The 21,193-nt window shown below is 35.7% G+C and overlaps 1 protein-coding gene and 1 long non-coding RNA gene across 7 annotated transcripts in view; one reads left to right on the forward strand and one right to left on the reverse strand.

Moving 5' to 3' along the window:
• The window catches only part of LOC105465403 (uncharacterized), a 210,121-nt gene that overhangs the window by 105,506 nt on the left and 83,422 nt on the right, over window positions 1-21,193 (reverse strand). Inside the window, exon 5 of one of the 3 annotated variants that reach the window (XR_011617005.1) lies at window positions 10,579-10,656. This is a non-coding gene — a long non-coding RNA (uncharacterized lncRNA). Of the gene's footprint in view, window positions 1-10,101; window positions 10,657-21,193 lie in introns of those variants that run through there. The other 2 variants (XR_977526.3, XR_977525.3) reach the window with 2 other exon arrangements.
• Window positions 1-21,193, forward strand: part of LOC105465439 (carbohydrate sulfotransferase 9) — a 326,845-nt gene that overhangs the window by 31,436 nt on the left and 274,216 nt on the right. The gene's annotated exons all lie outside the window — the stretch shown is intronic.

Raw genomic sequence — 21,193 nt, forward strand, 5'->3', positions numbered from 1 at the left:
TCTCATCATATGGAAAACATTAGGATTGCACATAGTCAATAAGAAATAGCACACACTAAATGCCCCCAGAAAATGGGAAGAATGTTCCTCCTACCTCATTTGGTTTTTATCTCCTTCATTACAGTACCGTCCTCCAGAAAATAAGCACCTTGCATATAGATGTTGGTATGTACTAACTAAACATCATATTTTTTAATACAGAGGCTTGGTGATAGTCCAAAACCATAAATGTTTTAAATCATTACCAACCATCTGTTCTCTCCCACTCACTTACAGCACAATGTTTTATTTTCACAGGTATCAAAACGTACTTACTCATTTCATACATTCCGATGACTATCCTGAAAGCTGTAATGGTATCCAGTGTTGACCCAAGTTCAGTAACTGTTGTGTTTGGCTTATTACACCATAAGCTCTGCTTCTTTTATTTTCAGTGAAAGAAGACATTCTAAAAGTTTCAAAGCACTTGGCCAAGGCTGGTGTATACTCCAGTAAATATCTGATTGCTTCCCCCGACCCCAACCTTTTTGTTACCAGAGAGAAGCTGGAAATTAGTGCAGCTGCAGGGTCCTCCTGATGACCTTCTTTTCCTTTCTTCCTGGTCACAAGGGTAGCATTTGATGCTCTGAAGCAGGGCATTAAACAGCCCCGTGACTTCGGAAACCTTGTGTGGTTTCCAGGAAAGTGTAACATCTTCCAATGAAGAATTCACAAAATAAGAGACTAACTTACTTTTACAAACTCCAAATTCAGTAAACCTAAGAAATACACATTGTTTCCCACATCAATATTGCATGTGAATAGCATAGGAGGTGAGATAGGTAATAAATAGCATGTTTACCTGTACAGTGTTCTTTATATTTGAATTTGGGAATCTGGATGAGTTGGGATGTAATCAGCAGATAGATTCACACTCTTTGTTTTGTTGGTGTCATCAATAAAGCAAGATTTGAGATATTCAGTTCCCTATCAAAGAAAGGCTTCCCATTTAAGGGTGTTTGCTCTAATTAGAACTTCAATATTAGGGTATTTTATCATTCAAAATTTAGTTACATAGTAAATCCTTTGTTCCTTTAGCATAGCCAGCACATTAGGAAAATTCTTTTCACTCAAACACAGGCGAAATGTCCCAAAGCATTTTCGTATTTTTTGAGGAAAAAGATAGTGATGATTTCACACTTTGTAAATAATTGATATGTACTTGAAGATTATCAGGAACCAAGAAAAAGTGGGGCATTATCACCGGCTACACTGTTCTATACTGCTCTTTGCCTTGAAAGCGTTAAGATTCTCCTAACTTAGAAGAATGGCTTTAGGCCGGGCGCGGTGGCTCAAGCCTGTAATCCCAGCACTTTGGGAGGCCGAGGCGGGCGGATCACGAGGTCAGGAGATCGAGACCATCCTGGCTGACACGGTGAAACCCCGTCTCTACTAAAAAATACAAAAAACTAGCCGGGCGAGGTGGCGGGCGCCTGTAGTCCCAGCTACTGGGGAAGCTGAGGCAGGAGAATGGCGTGAACCCGGGAGGCGGAGCTTGCAGTGAGCTGAGATCCGGCCACTGCACTCCAGCCTGGGCGGCAGAGCGAGACTCCGTCTCAAAAAAAAAAAAAAAAAAAAAGAAGAATGGCTTTCGACAGAATAAACCCAAACTACAGATAATTTTGAAACTAAAGTTGCCTTTAAAAATATAGTCTAATTAAAACCTTTGGATATTACATAAGAACATGTTACATCTTATTTTTCTGTACACTAAAAATGAATTATTGAGGAGAAACAGTTTTACCATGTATAGTAAGTACTCTGAATTATTCATGTTAATGAGAGAAGTAGAGGCAAAGATAATGTAAAATCATGGTTATTTAAGAAGTCATTTGTGTTTGTCTTTGGAATGTATTGCATGTTTGGTTTAAAAAAGATTTGCATTGTTATTGTGGGCAAGTTGCCTTTCTAATTATTTTCTTGCGTTTAGGTTAATTTTTAAATGAGCTTTCATATCTCAAACACCAAAACCCATTTGTGGGGAGGTGGGGAAAATGGGCAGACTGCCCAGAAATGAGCTGGGTGGCAGAAGTAAGCAAACCTGTTATGAAAACTTTGCAGGAGTTTATATGTCATTCAAATAAAGATACTAAAGACTTGATTGTATACCTGTTTAATGAATATGTGTTAAGGATTAGATATGTTCCTAGCAAAAATAAAAGTCTTATAGTCAAAGTTTGAGAAATTCAATCCCACTTTACATGTAACAGGTGGTCAATATTTTTAAAAAAGTGATAATGGTTTCTCCTGAAAGCCAAATAAGAATGTATTAATGTATGCATCTTACTATTAATGCACTGCATTTTTAAGTGTTTTCCTAAAGCATACGTATGTGTTTGGCGTTAAATGGCATTCCTAGGCCTTATATATTAATATGTCCTTTCCAAGAGAAGGAATAGCAAGAAGCCATCTAAATAAGAGGTATGGTCCATTTGATCTTTGTACCTATGCTCCAAATCAAAAACACATTTCATCAAAGAGAACCTCTCAATTATTGTTACAGTGGACCAAGCGAGATAAAATAGTTGAAGTTCAGCAAGACTGCCAATTTAACAGATTTCTATTGTGTTTCTCAAAAGCTCTAGGGCAAAATTGGTTGTAAATAAGTTACTTGAGCAAGAAGCTGATTCATACCATAGCATTAAACATCTTATTTATAGTCAGTTTTTAGTTGGACATAGATTTTGTTGAATTGTTAGTTCTGTGGACTGTTAGAATTTAGAAAACCTCTGTGTGGAAGGTTAGAACTGCCAAAAATATATGACGGGAAAAACAGATAAGATCATTTTTATTTCAGATATTCACAGCCAAACTGTAACTTTTACAGAAGTAAGGAGAATGGGGATAGAAATGTAGATGTACCCTTCAGAATAGAGACTATGTTCTCATCATAAATGTGCTCACTACATAAAGTGTAGGGATGCTTTTTTTTAAGGAAACATTTTCATTTTTTATAAGGCATGGCATTTTTTAAAGACTTGACTAGACTGAATATTTTAAAAGAAATATTGTGGTTGGAAATATAATTGAGACCCACAGGATACATTTTATATACATTTATTAAAGGAATCCGTTTCTTCTTATCAGTGCCTAAGTCTTAGGATCAAGATTATGCATTTTTTAATAGAGCTGGAAAGAACCTTAAAAGTAATTTATTCCTGTGTCCTCATTTTACAGTTGCAGAAATAATGGGGACCTACAGTGATCATGATGAACTGCTAAAGGTCACACTGGCAGTGGCAGAGCAGAAACTAGAAACCTGGTCTCCTGACTCCTCATCCAGATAGCTCTTAGAAAGTTAGATTAGTTAGGTAGGGGAGTTAACTCTTTCTGGCCATCACGGTATCAACTAATACGTGATAGTCATGGAATGAAGCAGTACAGAGGTAAATGTAGAAGGCTTGTGATTTGCTGTCTTCTCTTATACACTGAGTAGCCATCATGGACGAGACTTTGATCCTTGACTCTCTTAGACTCTGTCCTCTTTTTTAAAAACAAATATTTTGTTACTCCCTTAATATCCTCAGAAGCCATTTATAAATAATTACAGAATATAGTTGTAATTTTTAAAAGCGAATAAAATAAAAGTAATGTGTAATAAAATGTGTATTTCACTACTAATGCTTGGGGATAACTTTACTAGACATAGTAAAGTCAGCGCTTGTATGAATATATGATGAATAAGTTTGAATTTAAGACAAATAAAACATCAGAAGACATCCCGTGCAAGAAGTGCACGAAAGTGAAAGAATGAGGGATAGACTTAAACTAGTGTTGAGATACTAACAACCCAGACTTATTTGTATGTGAAAACCGGAAGAAGGAAGTTAATGGTATAGGGAAAATTTGCCAAGTCAAATGTAGACTCTTGGAGTGGAGAAAATTTTAAAGTATGATATTTTGCAAATGAGAGAGTAAATACCATTGATATGCTCCACTAAAATCCCAAAATTACTTTCTGGAACATTTCTATGTTGTTACTAGTGTGAATTCTATTTCAGGAGATGCAGGTTACTCACTGTATTGTCAATAAGTAAAATACTTCAAAAATAAAAATTACTGATTTGGTGCTGAGTTGGTCTTAAGTTTAATTTCTATCAACATTATAGTCTATCAATTCTAGAGTCAGAAGATAGAGTACATGAAATAATTAAACTATTATTATAAATTGCTTGGCTTTTGGTGGGAATGTAAATAAAATTCTTAATTATAATTATGTACCAGATTCTACAGTTTGATATTCATAACATTTAGTTCAATAGGATGCATAAACTTTATATGGAATATTTTTAGAAAAACTCATCATTAAATTGGACTGCCTCCCCCTATATACACTAAAAGCCAATAGCACACCACCACTACCACCACCAATAATTTGTGACAACCTTGAACGTACCCAGTCCTACCTAAAATATGTTGTAGGGGTGTTACTTGCCATTATGAGAGCCATAGAGCTAGATAACCAAGATTTTTATGTAGGCATGGATTATTTTTCGTGCCCCTACCTATCTTTACTTCTTTTAAGTAGGACCATCCCATTTGTTCACTGATTCCCTGGCTCTAATGGACCAGAACCATAGACTTCACTGCCCTCAAGCAGGTCATGTTCTAATCTTTTTCTGTCACTGTCACCTTTATAAAAATTCACTTATTCTGATCCTTGTTTCTCTTAGGAATCTATCTTTTCTGGGTGACAGTAAGTGGTGAGCAACTGCAGTACATGCTGGATAATATTTAGTTGTCTTAGGCCTTAACTTTGCTTAAATGTATATCTCCATCAAGCACTGAAAGTTTTCATATATATATATGTATACACACACATATGTATATACACACATATATACATGTATATATAGAGAGACAGACATCACACGTATGCACGTATGTATATATATATATATGTGCATATTTATGAAAGCATATCTGTATACACACATAATTTTAGGCTTTGAGAAAACAGGAAAGGAGATATTATTAAGATTTATATTTTTAATGCCCTTGAAACATGCTTATGCACAAAAGAACTGCACTAGTCCAATACTGGAAGTTATACCACAAAACATCGTGCTATGAAGTATGCTTATAGTAAAAGCCCAAAAGCTATTACCGACCCAAATAAACTGCTGTATTAGAATTTCGTTGTATTGTTTGTGATAGATGCATCCTGTGCTACCATATTAGAAGTTGAGGGGAAGGGGTGTGGTCAATTTTGTCTGTTTCGGAGGTGTTTAATCTTACAGAAGTAAGAAAGTAAGAAGTCTACTGGACTGTAACTTATGATCTGCTCTTGAAAATGCAGAGTTAATATGAAATGTCATTTCAGTATTAGCTATACCATCTTGAATTTATCAAATTGAGAGATATTTTTTCTTAGATTACTTCCCAGTCAGGGTGCACCTTACATGTTTTTAGGCCGTTGTATATCTTATTCTTTTTAAAGAAGGAAGCTTTTTAATGTAAGCGCAGCACTTGAGATAGAAGTCAATAATATGTGTGTGTGTGGTGTGTATGTGTGTGAATAACCAATTGCTTTGACACAATCACAAAATTCTCTACATAGAAGGGCATGTTTTACCTAATCAAGAGAGGCAGCTTTCCCTACAAAGAGGATGCAGCAATTGTACAGAACACAATTTGATCTGTGATTGTTTTCTGTGTATTGTTCATTCTTACTGAAAGCTTCTTGGTCTATTGAATTGCCCAACATTCAACCTCCGACTGACCCCTAACTTTATTTGGTCTGCTTTTGTTACAGTTTCTAATGTGAGTATAGTGGTGCAATGGGGATTCAGAGAAGATGAAATTGAGGTTGTTGGATTTGGGAGGTGATAAGGAAAATAAGGTGTTTCTTTCATTTGAACAGCACAAAGATCTATATAGGCAGTGAAATTTTACTGGAATATCTGCCTTTTACTCTGTTTTTTATTTTTGTATGGAATAGAGGGAAAGATTGTGAAAGTAAAACACTCCTTCCTCTTTGTACTGTTAACTCTGCTGTACAAGAGAAAACCTTCTTCGTCGGAATAAACATGTATGACACATTCCAGTCCCATTGTTCAGACAGCCTCCTTTTACTATAGTACTTCAATGCTACCCTAAACTGAACTCTATAACACTAAAGAATATGGTTAAGAAAAGGAAAAATATACCCAGCTAATGTGGTAAAATTCAGAAGCCTCTGTTAGATATATGTGAAAATGGGAAAACCAAATAAGACAACACTGTTGATTCAAATGAAGAATGTGATACTTGTCCATTAATTTCAGTACCAAGAAGCCCAAAATTCCACTTAGTTTTGTGGTCATTTCTATTGCTTTCTCTTTTTTTTTCTTTTCACAGACGGAATTAAAGTGGTGACCTATAGGTCCTGCTTACTTTAAGCAAATATAGTCTGTAAGGATTTAGATAAAATAATGATGTTCATTATATACTTTAATGAATACATTTTAAAATTATATCAGCACAGTTTTAAAGAAATGATCATCTAAATTAATTTAGTTTTTTTACAGGATTCTTTGACAGTAGATTAGAAGGAGGGTAATTTTTCCCCCAAAAGATCGATTTCTCAAGTTATTTAAAAAAATGCTTAGGTGTTGGTGACATTTTTTGGACAAAAAGCAGTAACTATCAACACCCTTTTACCTTCTAACATTTGTACTCTATTTTCAATTAGGAATTTTTATTATCAGAGAATGAGATTTTATTACTCCAGCAGGGCTGGCATTCAGCTGAATGCACTGGTATAGTCTTACTGGTTATTTGTAGCTGGAGTCCAAATTGTGCTGATTGTTAAATAATTTAAATACTAATCCTCCTCTTGCATGATCACTTTTGTAACTTCAGCCTATAAATACACCACTTGCTACTTGCTAAAAGTCTAGCAAATTCATTTTTTCAGATTTTGCAGATCAGGGAATTAGAACAGCATTTAGAATAGAAATGAATTTAAAAATCACTGAAATCCCAGGTGCCAGAGCTTGTTCATCTAATACCTCAGACCTTTGATTCACCTTGGGGTTTCTCAACATACATATACCAAGTACTATCCAGTAAGAATGCCGTGAGATTACTGATATATATTTAATGCAGAGCACTCTATAAAACATAATCACAGCTCAGAAAGTCCCTCTACATTGCCGACTTGTAGATACAGCTCATATACCTGGCATTTCTTCTCGTCTATCTTAAAGAAACATCAGATGAAACATGTCAAAATCAAACTCCTGATCTCTGTTCATCTCACCTCAAAGGAGCAGGGTTCCCATAGTCCAATCCGGTTTTAATCTTGACATTACTTCTCCTTCAATTCCATTACCAAGGCTTTGATTGTGACTTCCAAAATTAATTACAAAAATCTACCTCTGCCATCACACAAGTGTAAGGTTTCACCATCCTTTGTGTAGAAAACAACAATGTCTCCATGACTGACCTCCTGGCATTGTTCCCCACCCCAAATTCATCCTCCAATGGGATACTAGATATTATATTTGCATTCAAAATGCAAATATGGTAACTATCACCTTCCAACCACTGATACCACTTAAATAACTACCATTGCTTTGCTTAAGATAAAGACCAACGCTCATCACCTGATTTTTGCAGCCCAGCAAGGACAGCCTCCTCCACTTTTATCTCTTTAGATGCTCCCATTCTTCCCTCAGCTTCAGCTGGCTGGCTTTCTTCAAGCTGCCTTAACATTCCAGCTCTCTCCCATCCCCCCATCCTCTAAAAACACAATCTCAGGCATCTAGTTAACTGTCTTAGTTAACACTTTGAAAATATCAACTCAAATGTCACTTCCTCAAATGAACCATCTCTTACCCCTAAATTGAATTAAATGCCTTTATAAAATACATGTAAGTATATACACATTTATGTATCTGTATCCATTGCACTTAGAAGAGTGGCAAATTCACATTTATTTGTTTATTTAATTAACCACTAAGATAGGGATCCATCTGGTTTTGATGGTCCTTGTATTCCTAACAAATACTACAATGCCTGCTTCAGAGAGGAAGTATAATAAATATTTGTTGAATAAATGTTGAGTCAACATCTCTATCTTTAACTCCCCATGTACAAAGTTATACACATATACCACATGCAAACACACACACATATCCACCCTCACATTCTAATAAAAAAATACATAAATAAGTAAATAAAAGAAAGTTTGTAAGCTATGATGCCCCACTTTTTTCTTTGTGACCTCTTCAAGTATCATACTCCTCGTTCTTCTATTTCTCTTTCCTCTCCATAATTTAGATGTGGTTTGGGTGGTGCTACATTTACTTAGAAAGTATGGTAGGTCTGTTGAATTTCTTACACCCCCAAAAATAAATAAATGTCCAGGCATGCCTTTATATTATTTCCTCTGACATGTGAAATCCCTTGATAATTTCAGGAATTTTAAAAGGCTTCACTTTATGGGGGTTTTATGCTCTGCTGTTTGTATACATTCCGGCGTTAAGAAGTGGTCTAAGAATTTACCATACTGAAGAAAATGAAAATCCTCTGAAAGTTACCTATTCATATGGCCCCCATGTGAAAATAAGGAAGTTTATCTTATTATCAAAAATTAAAATAAGAAATATGTGAAATTGAAAAAGTAATATAAAAATCTATGTTATAAATTAAAGGTTTATATTTTTAAGAATTGCACAAAAGATTCAAACAAGGTATCAAATAGCTAAGGAAGACATGTGTCATACTGACGGGCACTTACTATGTTTTAGATATTATGCTAACGTTCGTGACTAAATTCAAAATGTTGCATTAAAACTGAGTTGGGTTAGCACTGTTTAAAGCCTTCTAGCTTCAACTAGTTTAGGGGAAACTCTTGAACATTTTGTCCCAGAAAGCAAGGAATTGCTCAAAAACAAATGAGGGCACATTAGAAGGACATAGCCAGATTTAAAAGACTCTCCCTGGCCAAATTTGGGATCTTTTGTACGTAAAGAGTAATAATGGATGTAATGGATTAGAGCACATTGAATAAGAAAAGTATCCATGTACCCAGAGTGTGTGAATGCACAGATTGGGTGGAGAGAAGGAAAAGCTCTGTTTCACTGAAGAATACAAGCTGATAATGAAAAGAAAGAATAGAATAATAGAGCCAGATTTTTGCAACCACCACGACAAGAATAAAAAAAAATCATCCGCCATTGGGTGAATGGTTGATGGGGACAGGATATTCACATTATCTCTACGTGTCACCCCACAGATTGCTTATTAATTGTAAAGGGGAGACGTCCCTTTATAGTTGGTGTCTGACAGATACCAGCTAATCAAATGATCAGACTTGACATTACTAGAAGTAGTACAAACTGAAATCATGTATTTTTTAATGATACATGAAGAATGACACAAAAGTCTCTTCTGAAGTAATCTGCTAAAAATGTTAAACCTGAGTCTAATCACGAGAAAGCAAACAATCAGACAAATCCAGACTGGTAGATTTTCTTCACTACAACTAACCTGGACACTTCAAAAATGTCAAAAATGTCAGTGTGATTAACAAATAAAGCCTGAAATATTGTTCAGGATTAAAGGAGACTAGGAGACCTGGCAACTAATTGCAAGACATCCATCCTTCTTGATTAGATTCTGGATGGAAAAAAAAATCTATAAAGGATAATATTGGGACAATGGAAGGAATGTGAATTTGGGCTATAGCTCATATAACAGTATTACATCCCTGTTCAATTTCTTGAGTGTGATCATCATATTGAGGTTATATAGAAGAATGTGTCTTTAGGGACAGGATATATTTGAAAGTATTTAGAAGTGAAATCTCATATCTGCAACTTTCAAATGGTTCAGCAAAAAGAAATGTTTTAAGTGTAGGAAAGGGAGAGATAGGCAAATAATTATGGCAAAATGTTAATTTTTACATCTAGATAAAGATTATATACCATTCGTTACATTGCTAACTTTCTGTAGGCTAGACATTTTTCAAAATAAAAATTAGAAAAAATATCCTATGATTTTCAGTTAGCTATCCAAAGGATGAAATAATTTTTATATATTCAAGTGAACTTAAATGTTTGAAAGTTGATTAACAGTGTCTTCTCTAACGTATCTAAATATCTTCATTCAACATTCTATAATAATTCCATAATTTATATGTAAACACTAAAGAAAAAGTTATCCTTAGAAGAATATGTTTCAGGCAATATAGGAGGCAATACGTAATATGATAATATCAGCATATATTACATAAAATAATTTTTTTCATTTTTCCAGTTACATATGAGAACTTTTCAACATGAGAAATTTTAAAGGGAAATGAGTCCTCTATGGCAATATGTGTTTTATTCTTCCATGTCTTTCCTAAACATTGGTGCTCGCCTACAAAGTATGAGATTACTGATGATTTTCACTAAGATGTCTACAACCGAGCAGAATGCAGTTGCAGTGTAGAATAGATCTGGCCAGGGCCCACAGAGAGATTTACGATCCTGTGTGATTCTCAACTCTGTAACTTCAGGAAGACTGGCAAGCACCGTTAATGCTAATGTATTAGAAGCAGATACTTACAGCCCAATAACACAGGTATACAAATATCAGAAGACAAAGCTCTCGATTTAGTCAAAACATATCCATCGAGTTCAGGTTCTATGAGAGGCACAAAGTAAATGAGGTTAAATAAAAATATTTACAAATTTGTAAATAAAAGTTTATTTCTTCAGGAAAATTTTAACTTCAAACTAAATGTTTTAAATATTCCTCATACTGTAAAAGCATATGATATAATATTTCTAATCAGGTCCCTGTAGGAATACTTTGCATGGTGCTAAGATAATATGTAGGGCTTCTTCAGATATGTGTGGTAACTTGATCAGAGCAAGCAGAGTGGTGCCTTTTGGTATATGATAAAAAGAAAACATGTAAATCTTCTTGTATCTTGACATACAATATATCATGTATCTTAATGTACAATATAATAAACCAAAGATAAGAATATGGATAGTTATTTCCCCTCATATTTCATATAGTAAGTTGATAAGTTATTATAAATACTAGCAAAGAGAGAGAGTTTCTTGTTTCTGAAAAATCAGAAAGAATTGGTCTCTTGATACCGCCAGCCTACACTATCCTGAGGTTAAAATTCACTATGATGGAATCTCCTTATTAAAAAAATTATGGGTCATCTTCAGCTTATATTGAGACAAGTATTAGCAATCAGTTTAAACTTGATATTGTTTTAATAAGAAGAAAATAGTAACAAATTGTTGTGGAGATGGAGCATGTTCTTAAGAAGTACTGATTATCTTAAAATAAAGGTAATAATATAAGAGCTTTGCTCTTACACCCTTATCCCCCTCCCACTCCCATGCTACTCCATCAGTGGTAACACAAAGGACACTCATACCACTAAGAAATTCAACACCCAAGAAAACTGGGTAAAATCGCATTTAGTTATCTTATTAAACTGTTAATACATTTTAATTTCACATACTTTTTAAAAGTTCCAAGACCATGAATAACATAAGTTAAAAGTTGTTTGAATTTATAGCAGTATGAAAGGTGGACTTCCATACAGAATTTGACGTTAAAACAGCTATGCAAACAATTTGTGTAGGTAATTATTAGCTGGAAGCTATTTGTACTCTAAGTTTATTGAATATACAAATATGATAATAAGACTTTGCACAAATGGAACCTTTTGATAATAAATCCATGTAAAAGACTGTGCCTTGGGGAATAATTCTAGATGTTATATTTGAATTCCCTGCAAACAGAATGCAGACCTCTAGACCAAGTACATAACCATTTTTCATTCACGATATTTAATAGGTCATTTTACCTAAAGTCTCAGAAAGGACAAGTAAAACAATAGAGAATGAAGCTGTTTTATTTGTGCGTGTATTAAAACATTGCAATCACAGAAGAAATAGCAAAGTAGAACTATAAAACCTCTCTTTAGAAGTAAGCAAAATTATAGTGGAAATCATAATTATTGGAAATAAGTAAATACCTAATCATTACCTGACAAGTATTCCTGATATTGCATATAGAACTCAATGATTAACTGTTTTGTTTTGTGTTTTGCCTTTTGTGGTATTTACTGACCAGTTTAGAAAAAACACTTTCATGGTAAAATAAAATGTGAAACAGCCACATTCTCTTTATGAACCTTGTACATTTACAATACTTCATAGGACTGTACTCTCCCCACCAAGTCAGTTTTACTGTATACTAAGAAAATAAAAATGAAGTATAGAATCTTTCAATTTCCTTTCCTCATTTTAGATTTTGGTTACATTTTTATTATGTTTCGTATTTTCACATTTAAATGTAATCAGTGCACAAAACCAGTCTTTTCACTCCTCTTTCTCCGAGTTATTTTATTTTATTTTGTGAATAATTAGATTTCATGATCAAGGAGTTTCTTCTAGGAAGACTCATATAATGCTACCTCCTGCATTCTTTTGTGCCTAATCCATGTCCTCCCCATGCCCACCCTTTCTTCTTGCCTGAGCCTCTAGTCCATAAGCCATTTTTTGATTGTTTTCCATTCTTGAAGGGGGGTAATGATGTGGAGGTGTTGTACACGGGGAGCCTGCAGCTCCAGTGTGGGTCTAGTTTAGAATATCCTCTGTCACCAAGTGTATTTCACTTACCCTCAAGTTGGAAACATGCAAAGCCCCTAACACTGTGTTGTGATTTCGTAGTCATGGCCTTTTTTCTGTTTTCTCCCACAGTATCCTCATCTGGGAAACCACTACATAGCTAATAAAAATGGTAGGAGAGTGTGCTGTTTTCTTCAGCCTGACGTCCCCAATTATTCTGAGTTTCAGTAGGAAAACATACACCTTCCTTATAACCTATTTATGTCCCAGTGTTCCGGTAAGATTTGCTGGACAGCCTTTTGGGACTACAATGTTATTTGTACAAAAATCTATATCCAGCTCAAGATTTGAGGTGTCGATTCTTGTTCTCTTCTCTTTTCCCTCCAGATTTTATACAATTTAGCAGGTATGCTTGACAGTTGGTTGTTTTTATACTTTGTATTTTTGGGTTTTTTTGTTTTTTATTTTTTTTTTCAAAAAAAGGAGGTAGAGTAAAAAAGCCTTTACTTCATCAATAGCAGAAGTTTCAGAGTTCTGGTTACCACTTTTTTGCATTAAATATTTTATTTAATGTTTAAAGTAAAATCACATATATTGATAATTTAAAGAATAATAAATGATAAATAGCCATGTATTCACTATCACACTAAAGGGAAAGAATTTTTCCAGTATCTTTGAAGTGTCCTACTTTTGTCAGGGGAGATTCACTGCTTAATCAGGGGAGATTTGACTCACCAAATATTTCAGGCATTTAATACAATAAAGGCCTGTTTCACATTCATGACACAATTCTGTGAGGATCAGTAGAGAAATTCTACTCCATCAAGTCATTCAGGGATCTGGGCTACTTCCATTTAGCAGTTCTGCCACCTTTCACTGCCTCAAAGTCAAGCCCTGGTTCCTCTCCAGATGAAATAAAGAGAGATAATGTGAGAATTTTATAGGATGTTTTAAGGGACCAGGCCTTGAAGACATGTGTATGACTTCTGCTCATATCCCACCTATTGCAAGGGGAAATCGAATAAGGAAAATAAAAGGGAATTTATCATGGTCTCAGCATACCTTCTGTGTTCTCCTCTCATTCTCTCTCTTCAAGAGGTAACCAGGCTCCTGATTTTCATGTTAAGGGTTCCCCTGTTTTGCATATGTACCTGCCTCAAGCAAATCTTATTTAGTTTTGCCTGTCTTTGACTTTTATAAAAATGGACTCATACTGCTGATATATGTCGCTTGGGTTTGTTTTGCTTCTTGCTGCTTAAAAGAATATATGTTTCCTACATTTTGGAAATAGTATGCTATGTGTGTCCATTACATAAAGTTTTTAAGTCTGTTATTCAAATATTCTTATTTTCTTACTAATTTTGTCTGAATGATCTATCAAATACGAAAGAAGTATATTTTAAAAATGCTGATGATGGATTTATCCATTATAGTTCCATCAATTTTTGCCTTACACTTTTTGATGCCATGTTATTAGGTGCATATAAGTTTAGAATTATATTTCTAGTAAATTTAATTTTGCAATCAAAGTGTAGTGATCATCTATATGCTTATGACTCCTAAATTTATATATTCAGCCTAGACCTCTCCTTTGAGCTTGTATTAGTTTTCTGTTGCTGTGTGATAAATTACTGTAAATTTAGCAACTTAAAACAACATACATATATCATGTCAGTTTCTATGAGTTAAGAGTATGGGAACAACCTAAGTGGATTCTCTGCTGAGAATATCACAAGCCTACAATCAAACTGTGACTGGGTTTTATTCTCATCTGAAACTCAGAGTTATCTTCCAAGCTTGAACTTGTGGGCAGAATTTTGTGTTTTGCAGCTGTAGAACTGAGGGCCTCAATTCCTAGAGGACACCCCTCTCCATAGGAAGTTCAAAATGTAGTTTTTTGCTTCTTCAAGGCTAGCAGGAGATCATTTCTAACTTCAGGGAAGTCCTGGCTCCTCTTTGAAAGGGCTAAACTGATTAGGCCAGCCTCACCCAGGGTAATCTCCCTTTACATTGACTCAGAATAAACTTATTAAAAACATTAATTATTTCTGCAAAATTTCTTTACTTTTTTTCATGTGCTTCATTAGAAGTGAATTACAGGTCTTGTTTGCATTCAAGAGGAGGGCATTATAGAGGGCTATTGAGGTTTCTCTCATAATTCTATTTACCACAAAGACCTTGTCTTACATATTCAACTCCCTTTGTGATACTCCTACTTGGTTTTCTCATTAATATCTAAAATTCAACAAGATCAAAGCTGAACTCTTGATTTACTCCTTCAAAAATGTACCTATATTGCAAATGTCATCTCAAAAAATAATTTCAAATTCTGTCACTTCTCTTTATCTCTACTGGTATTACCCTGGCCAGGTCATCATCATTATCTGTATTTGTAGATTATAACAGCCTCCTTCCTAATTAGCTTCTTTGTTTCTCAGTGTATTCCTCCTACAGCAACAGGAATGATCATAAAACACAGGTATAGGCTGGGCGCAGTGGCTCGTGCTTGTAATCCCAGCACTTTGTGAGGCCGAGGTGGACAGATCACAAGGTCAGGAGATCAAGACCATCCTGGCTAACACAGTGAAACCTCGTCTCTACTAAAAAAAAAAAAAAAAAAAAAAAAAAATTAGCCAGGCATGGTGGTGGGCGCCTGTAGTCCCAGCTACTCGGGAGGCTGAGGCAGCAAGACTCCCACTCAAAAAAAAACCCAAAAAACAAAACAAAACAAAAAATAGATAGGTATAATCTTTTCACTCCTCTGATTATAACCATTCAACGCCTATCTGCTTCCCTTTAGAATTGCCCTCACAGACTTGATAGGCTTTTTGCCTGTCTTTCTAAGCTCATTCTAGACCACTTTGCTTTCATTCATGAAGCTCCAACCATACTGTCTTACTGTCTTATTTCAGTCCTTACGATGCTTAGTTAAGTTCTTTTCTGTTTCAGAGCATTTTCTTTTCTTTTTTCTTTTTTTTAGATGGATTCTAGCTCTGTCACCCAGGCTGGAGGGCAGTGGGGCGATCTCGGCTCACTGCAAGCTCCGCCTCCCCAGTTCACCCCATTCTTCTGCCTCAGCCTCCCGAGTAGATGAGACTACAGGTGCCCGCCACCACGCCTGGCTAATTTTTTGTATTTTTAGTAGAGAAGGGGTTTTGCCGTGTTAGCCAGGATGGTCTTGATCTCCTGACCTCATGATCTGCACACCTCGGCCTCCCAAAGTGCTGGGATTACAGGCGTGAGCCACCGCGCCTGGCCTCAGAGCATTTTCATAGGGGATTCACTATTTGGAAACCTCTCTTCTTTCACTACAGCTTTGCACGTGATTAGATCCTTCCCATACTTCAGATTGCAGCTTAGATATCACCTTCTTAAAGATACTTCCTCTGACCAAAATGTCCAAAGACATCCTGTGCCCTTTACCCAATATTCTCTACCTTATGTCTTGATTTTAGCACTTGTCACACTTTATAATCATATGTTCAATTTGTTATAACTTCTTTCTTTTCTCCTGCTCACTTTTGTAGCCCAATACGTAAACACTGCCTGTGTAATAATAGGTCCTCAAAATATATTTGATGAATGACAACTACAGTATTGCTGTTATCATCAGAGTATGCTAGAGTAACTCCCAGAAGACTTTTCTGGGGACATCGGCCTTGAGCCATTTGTTTTAGGACTGAGAATCTGAAAGGAAGAAAGTTCTATGACAGATGTAGTGGAGAGCAAAAACAAATTGATAGATATGGAGATGGGCATGGAGGGCCCAGGAGTCAGTACACCAGAAGGAGGCTTTTTTTTTTTTTTTTTTTTTTGAGACGGAGTCTCGCTCTGTCGCCCAGGCTGGAGTGCAGTGGCCAGATCTCAGCTCACTGCAAGCTCTGCCTCCCGGGTTTATGCCATTCTCCTGCCTCAGCCTCCCCAGTAGCTGGGACTACAGGCGCCCGCCACCTCACCCGGCTAGTTTTTTTTGTATTTTTTAGTAGATACGGGGTTTCACTGGGTTAGCCAGGATGGTCTAGATCTCCTGACCTTGAGATTCGCCCGTCTCGGCCTCCCAAAGTGCTGGGATTACAGGCGTGAGCCACCGCGCCCGGCCAGAAGGAGGCTTTATGTCGGGGCAGTTGGACATTAGGTTGCAGAGATACAGTGACCACTTTATGAAGAACCTAGAAAGGCAGACATAAGAGTTTTCCACTTTGAATAAGGATCTTGATGGCTTTTTAGGTAAAGAGTTAAAAATAAGCCACTCTGACAAATTGACTATGGTGAGTTAAAAGCATCTGAAAAGCAGCAGGTGCAAAAAGATCACTCTGACCTTTCTTCTGTTTCACAAAAGCAGGAGATGAAATTCCTAAGAGAAGGATGTCCTTCCTTTACCAGAAGGAAAGCGTCACTCTTAAAATCATCAAGAACAAGAAGTTGAGGCCCAGGAAAATCTGTGCAATCAAACTTAGACTAATCCTTATGCTCGGAGCCATTTCTCCACTGAATTAAGGAATCTACCCCTAGCTCCTTTGCCTTGTCACATTTTCCTAATGTCCTACTCTTTGTCTAATTCAGTACATATGTTCATCACTGACTGCATCTTTGGGTCTTCATTTCCCTATGAAGGCTCCTGTGCCACAGAAAACTTATATTAAATAAATGTGTATGTTTTTCTCCTGTTGATCTTAGGCCAATTTAATTATTAGATCCATCTGAAAAAGAAAGAAAGCCCTAAAACAATAGAGGAAAAAAATTTTCCTCCCCTACATAGGCAAATGAAAAATAGTTAAAAAGCAATGTTTAAGAAAGATTAATGAAGCACCATTATTTGTGTTGAACTGAAGAGACTATCTAGAGATAGACCATCTACCCGAGAGTCTTTTTGTTTTTTTATTCAATAAATATTTCTGTTCCACTCACTGTGTCTAAGGCACTGTCCTTGTCATGGAGGATTCTATGAGCATCATTTCAAAGATGAGTTCTAAAGAACAAACAGAGATCAGCCCAAGGTTGGTATAGGATCTTAAAAAGAAAGGAGAGAGTGTTCATGTGTCCAGAGACAAAAAAAAAAAAGAATGCAGATAGTTCTTAAGAATTTAAATAGTTTAGTTTTGCTGGAGAATAGAGTTTGAGGGAGAGGTATGAATGATAAAATTAACGAAGTGATCAACAGCTAGATCAGGAAGAACGTTGTTTGTGATCATAAGAAATTTGGACAAATTAAGAAGTGTGAGAAATGGTGGAATATACAAATGAAAATAGTAGGCATTTAGAAATATGAGACCAGAACAGATGAGTTATTGGAACTGGAAATATAGATTGAGATTTCCTGTTTGAGAAGTTAGATCATTTTTTGGAGGACTAAACAGAGAAGAGAAAGAAGGGTAGAACTCCAAGACAGAAGAAAAAGGGATGAGATTGTTTAAGGTTGAAAAAGCAAAGATCACCACTATGGAAGCCAGGATTGTGAAACCTTTCACAGTAGTCTGCAGGTAAAATGTCACAAAGTGATCAGGAATTCAGAAGATATATTTTGTGATAGCAAGGACTTGAAGCTACCCGTTAAAAAAGGAAGTTCTATGTGGTATTTCAGTGTGGATGTCCACTTTTGTAAGTACTTAGATGTGGGTTAATGATGTAAAACTATTTGCCAGTGTTAGAAAATACAATGTTTTCTTAAGATAGTAGCACTAGGTTACTTAGGTTATCATTTATTTAATCAACCCCTTTTGTAACTAATAAAAAGTTAGCTCATTTAAAACTGATTTTTGATACATTTCATAATTTTGGCATTACTACAGAAGTTTTATTAGCAGGGGACACAGAAACAATGTAATTTGGAGACAGACAAGCCTATGTTTGGATTCTGGCTCTGCTGGTTATGAGTCCTGTGAACTTTTATATATCGTGCTTACTTTTATCTCTCAACAATATCTATATTGGAACTTGATATTTTAGTTTTAGGCTTTATCTACTGACTTCCCACCATGGGAGGAGAGGATTTAGTCATTTTTCCTTCTTCATTCAGCCATACATGTATCTCCTGGTCCTTCCAACCCTCCTATTCTTCCACTATAGTGATGCCATTTTTTTTAGAGTCAGTGCTTTCATTATCATGACTGTGTAAATGTTATACATGATTTAGCTGTGTAGCTTCATCTAATTTTTTTTCTTTTTCTGCATTTTCTGTTTTCCCTAAAGTTAATAGTATCTTACTCTTTCATATGCTCAAAGTTCTAAGTTTGTATCACTTATCCAAGCAAGCTCTTCATCATTGTCTAAATATTCTGTCTAGATTTTAAGACAAACCATTTTTTTTTTTTTTTTTTTTTTTTTTTGAGACGGAGTCTCGCTCTGCCGCCCAGGCTGGAGTCCAGTGGCTGGATCTCAGCTCACTGCAAGCTCCGCCTCCCGGGTTCACGCCATTCTTCTGCCTCAGCCTCCCCAGTAGTTGGGACTACCGGCGCCTGCCACCGCACCCGGCTAGTTTTTTGTATTTTTTAGTAGAGACGGGGTTTCACCGTGTTAGCCAGGATGGTCTCGATCTCCTGACCTCGTGATCCGCCCGTCTCGGCCTCCCAAAGTGCTGGGATTACAGGCTTGAGCCACCGCGCCCGGCCAAGACAAACCATCTTGTCTGCCAGTTTTATCTTTCTAAACAGTCTCCCAAGCTTCTGTTCTGCTCCAATTTGAAATGCTTGCCCTCTACACCTGTTACACAGCTGTCATCCTTCCAACCAATCAAAATGTTCTTTTCTCTCTCACCTTTTTCAGATCAGGTTTCTGCATCCCATTTCTTCCTCTCATCTAACTCCCTTGCTTTGTTGTGTCCTCTGGTAGCTTTCCGAAAGGTATGTATTTTAAGAACTTGTCTGAAAATGTTTATTTTACACACACAACCTTGATTGACACATTGATAGAATTTGGTAGCATTTAATAGAATTTTAAGTGATACTTGTTTTCCTTGAGAATTTTGAAAGCATTCTTGTTCCACTGCCTTATTCTAGATTCCAGTGTTGCTACTGACAAGTCTAACACCATTTTGATTCTTGATCCTCCCCATGTGATCTGTTTGTTTTTCTCCAGCAACATATAGAACCGTTTCTTTATTACCAGTGTTCTGAAATGTCAAGACAATGTCCCATGGTGTATTTATTTTTTTATCCATTTTGCTAAGTACTCAGAGTGATCTCTTTAGATCTGGAAACTCATGTCCTTCAATTCCCTGAAATTTTCTTGAATTATATCATCAATGGTCGTCTTCATTTTGTTTTCTCACTTCTAACTGTCTGAAATTCCTATTAGTTAGATGTTGAGTCTCTTAAATTCATCCCATTTCCTGGCTTTTGTTTCTCTTCAATTTTCCATCTTTTTGTTCTTTTGCTCTGCTTTCTAAGAATCACCTTAACTTATCTTCCAACTCATATACTGAGTTTTTCATTTGGTTACATTTTTCATTTGCAAAAGCGTTTGTTTGTTTGTTTTTCTGATTTCTTGTCTTGTTATTAAATATAGGACCTTTCCTCTTTTGGTGGAACCAAATTTTCTCTTATCTTTCTGAGGCTCTAACATATAGTTATTTTAACTTTTTTTGGTTTTACTTTGCTTTGTTTTGTTTTTCCCCCACGTTCTTTGCCTTGCTTCTGTTCTGATAATCTATTGCCTTCTCTCTTGCCTTCCCTCTTCGGAGTCTACCTTTCCTGGATTTTATAGCAAACAACATCTTGCTTCTTGTTGGTATCTATGAAAAACTTTCATTTCAGCTTTTATGATCTTTAAAGTTAGTTATCACTCCTTTGTCTGCATTCTATATTTATAAAACTTTGTGATGTCTCTCTTGTAAAATTCTCTCTTCTCTTATATATATTTTGTAACTGTATTTCTTTTCTAATTCCTTCCCTTTCATTTTAGAGGGGTTTGATGAGGGATAGAGATCAATGCATGCGTCCAATATGTCCCCATTTCACTAGAAATTCTCTTCATTGATTAGTTAACTAACTAAAATTAACCAGCATATTGATAACACCAAAATTATCACTAATTATTTATAATTTCATAGTATCCTTAAAGTTTCACAATGCAGTTTTTTTTTCTGCATGTTTTGTATTTTAAGATTGTTTTTATGGAATGTTAATTTTCAGAGTTATATATTATTTCTGCTTTGATTTGCTGGCATTATTCTAGGCTTCTCTATATATCTATATTTATTTCAGTAACTACCTTAAGCAGTTACTTTGAAATTTTAATATGAGCACTATTTGGTGTGGCTTTTGAAAATGACTTAAGAGCTTCCTATAGGTTTCTTGTCAGTAGATATTTTTGCAGATTTAATTTGGTTTTCTTTTCTAAACCAAGATTTCTGGATTAGGACTTCTGCTGCTTTAGTCCATACTATTTCTCTATTAAATGGTTGCAGGCTAACCACACATGGGCTAGAATGTGAAACGAGAGGAAAGACAGGGAGCATATAGTAGAACTTAATAAATATTTGCAGTGACTGCTTGAAGCTAACAAGGAGTTCGTGGCTCACATACTTTATCTATAAGAAACATATCATATTAATTTCAGAATATACACAGACTTCTAGTGTT

The sequence above is a fragment of the Macaca nemestrina genome, chromosome 19, assembly GCF_043159975.1.
Source record: "Macaca nemestrina isolate mMacNem1 chromosome 19, mMacNem.hap1, whole genome shotgun sequence".
Taxonomy (NCBI): domain Eukaryota; kingdom Metazoa; phylum Chordata; class Mammalia; order Primates; family Cercopithecidae; genus Macaca; species Macaca nemestrina.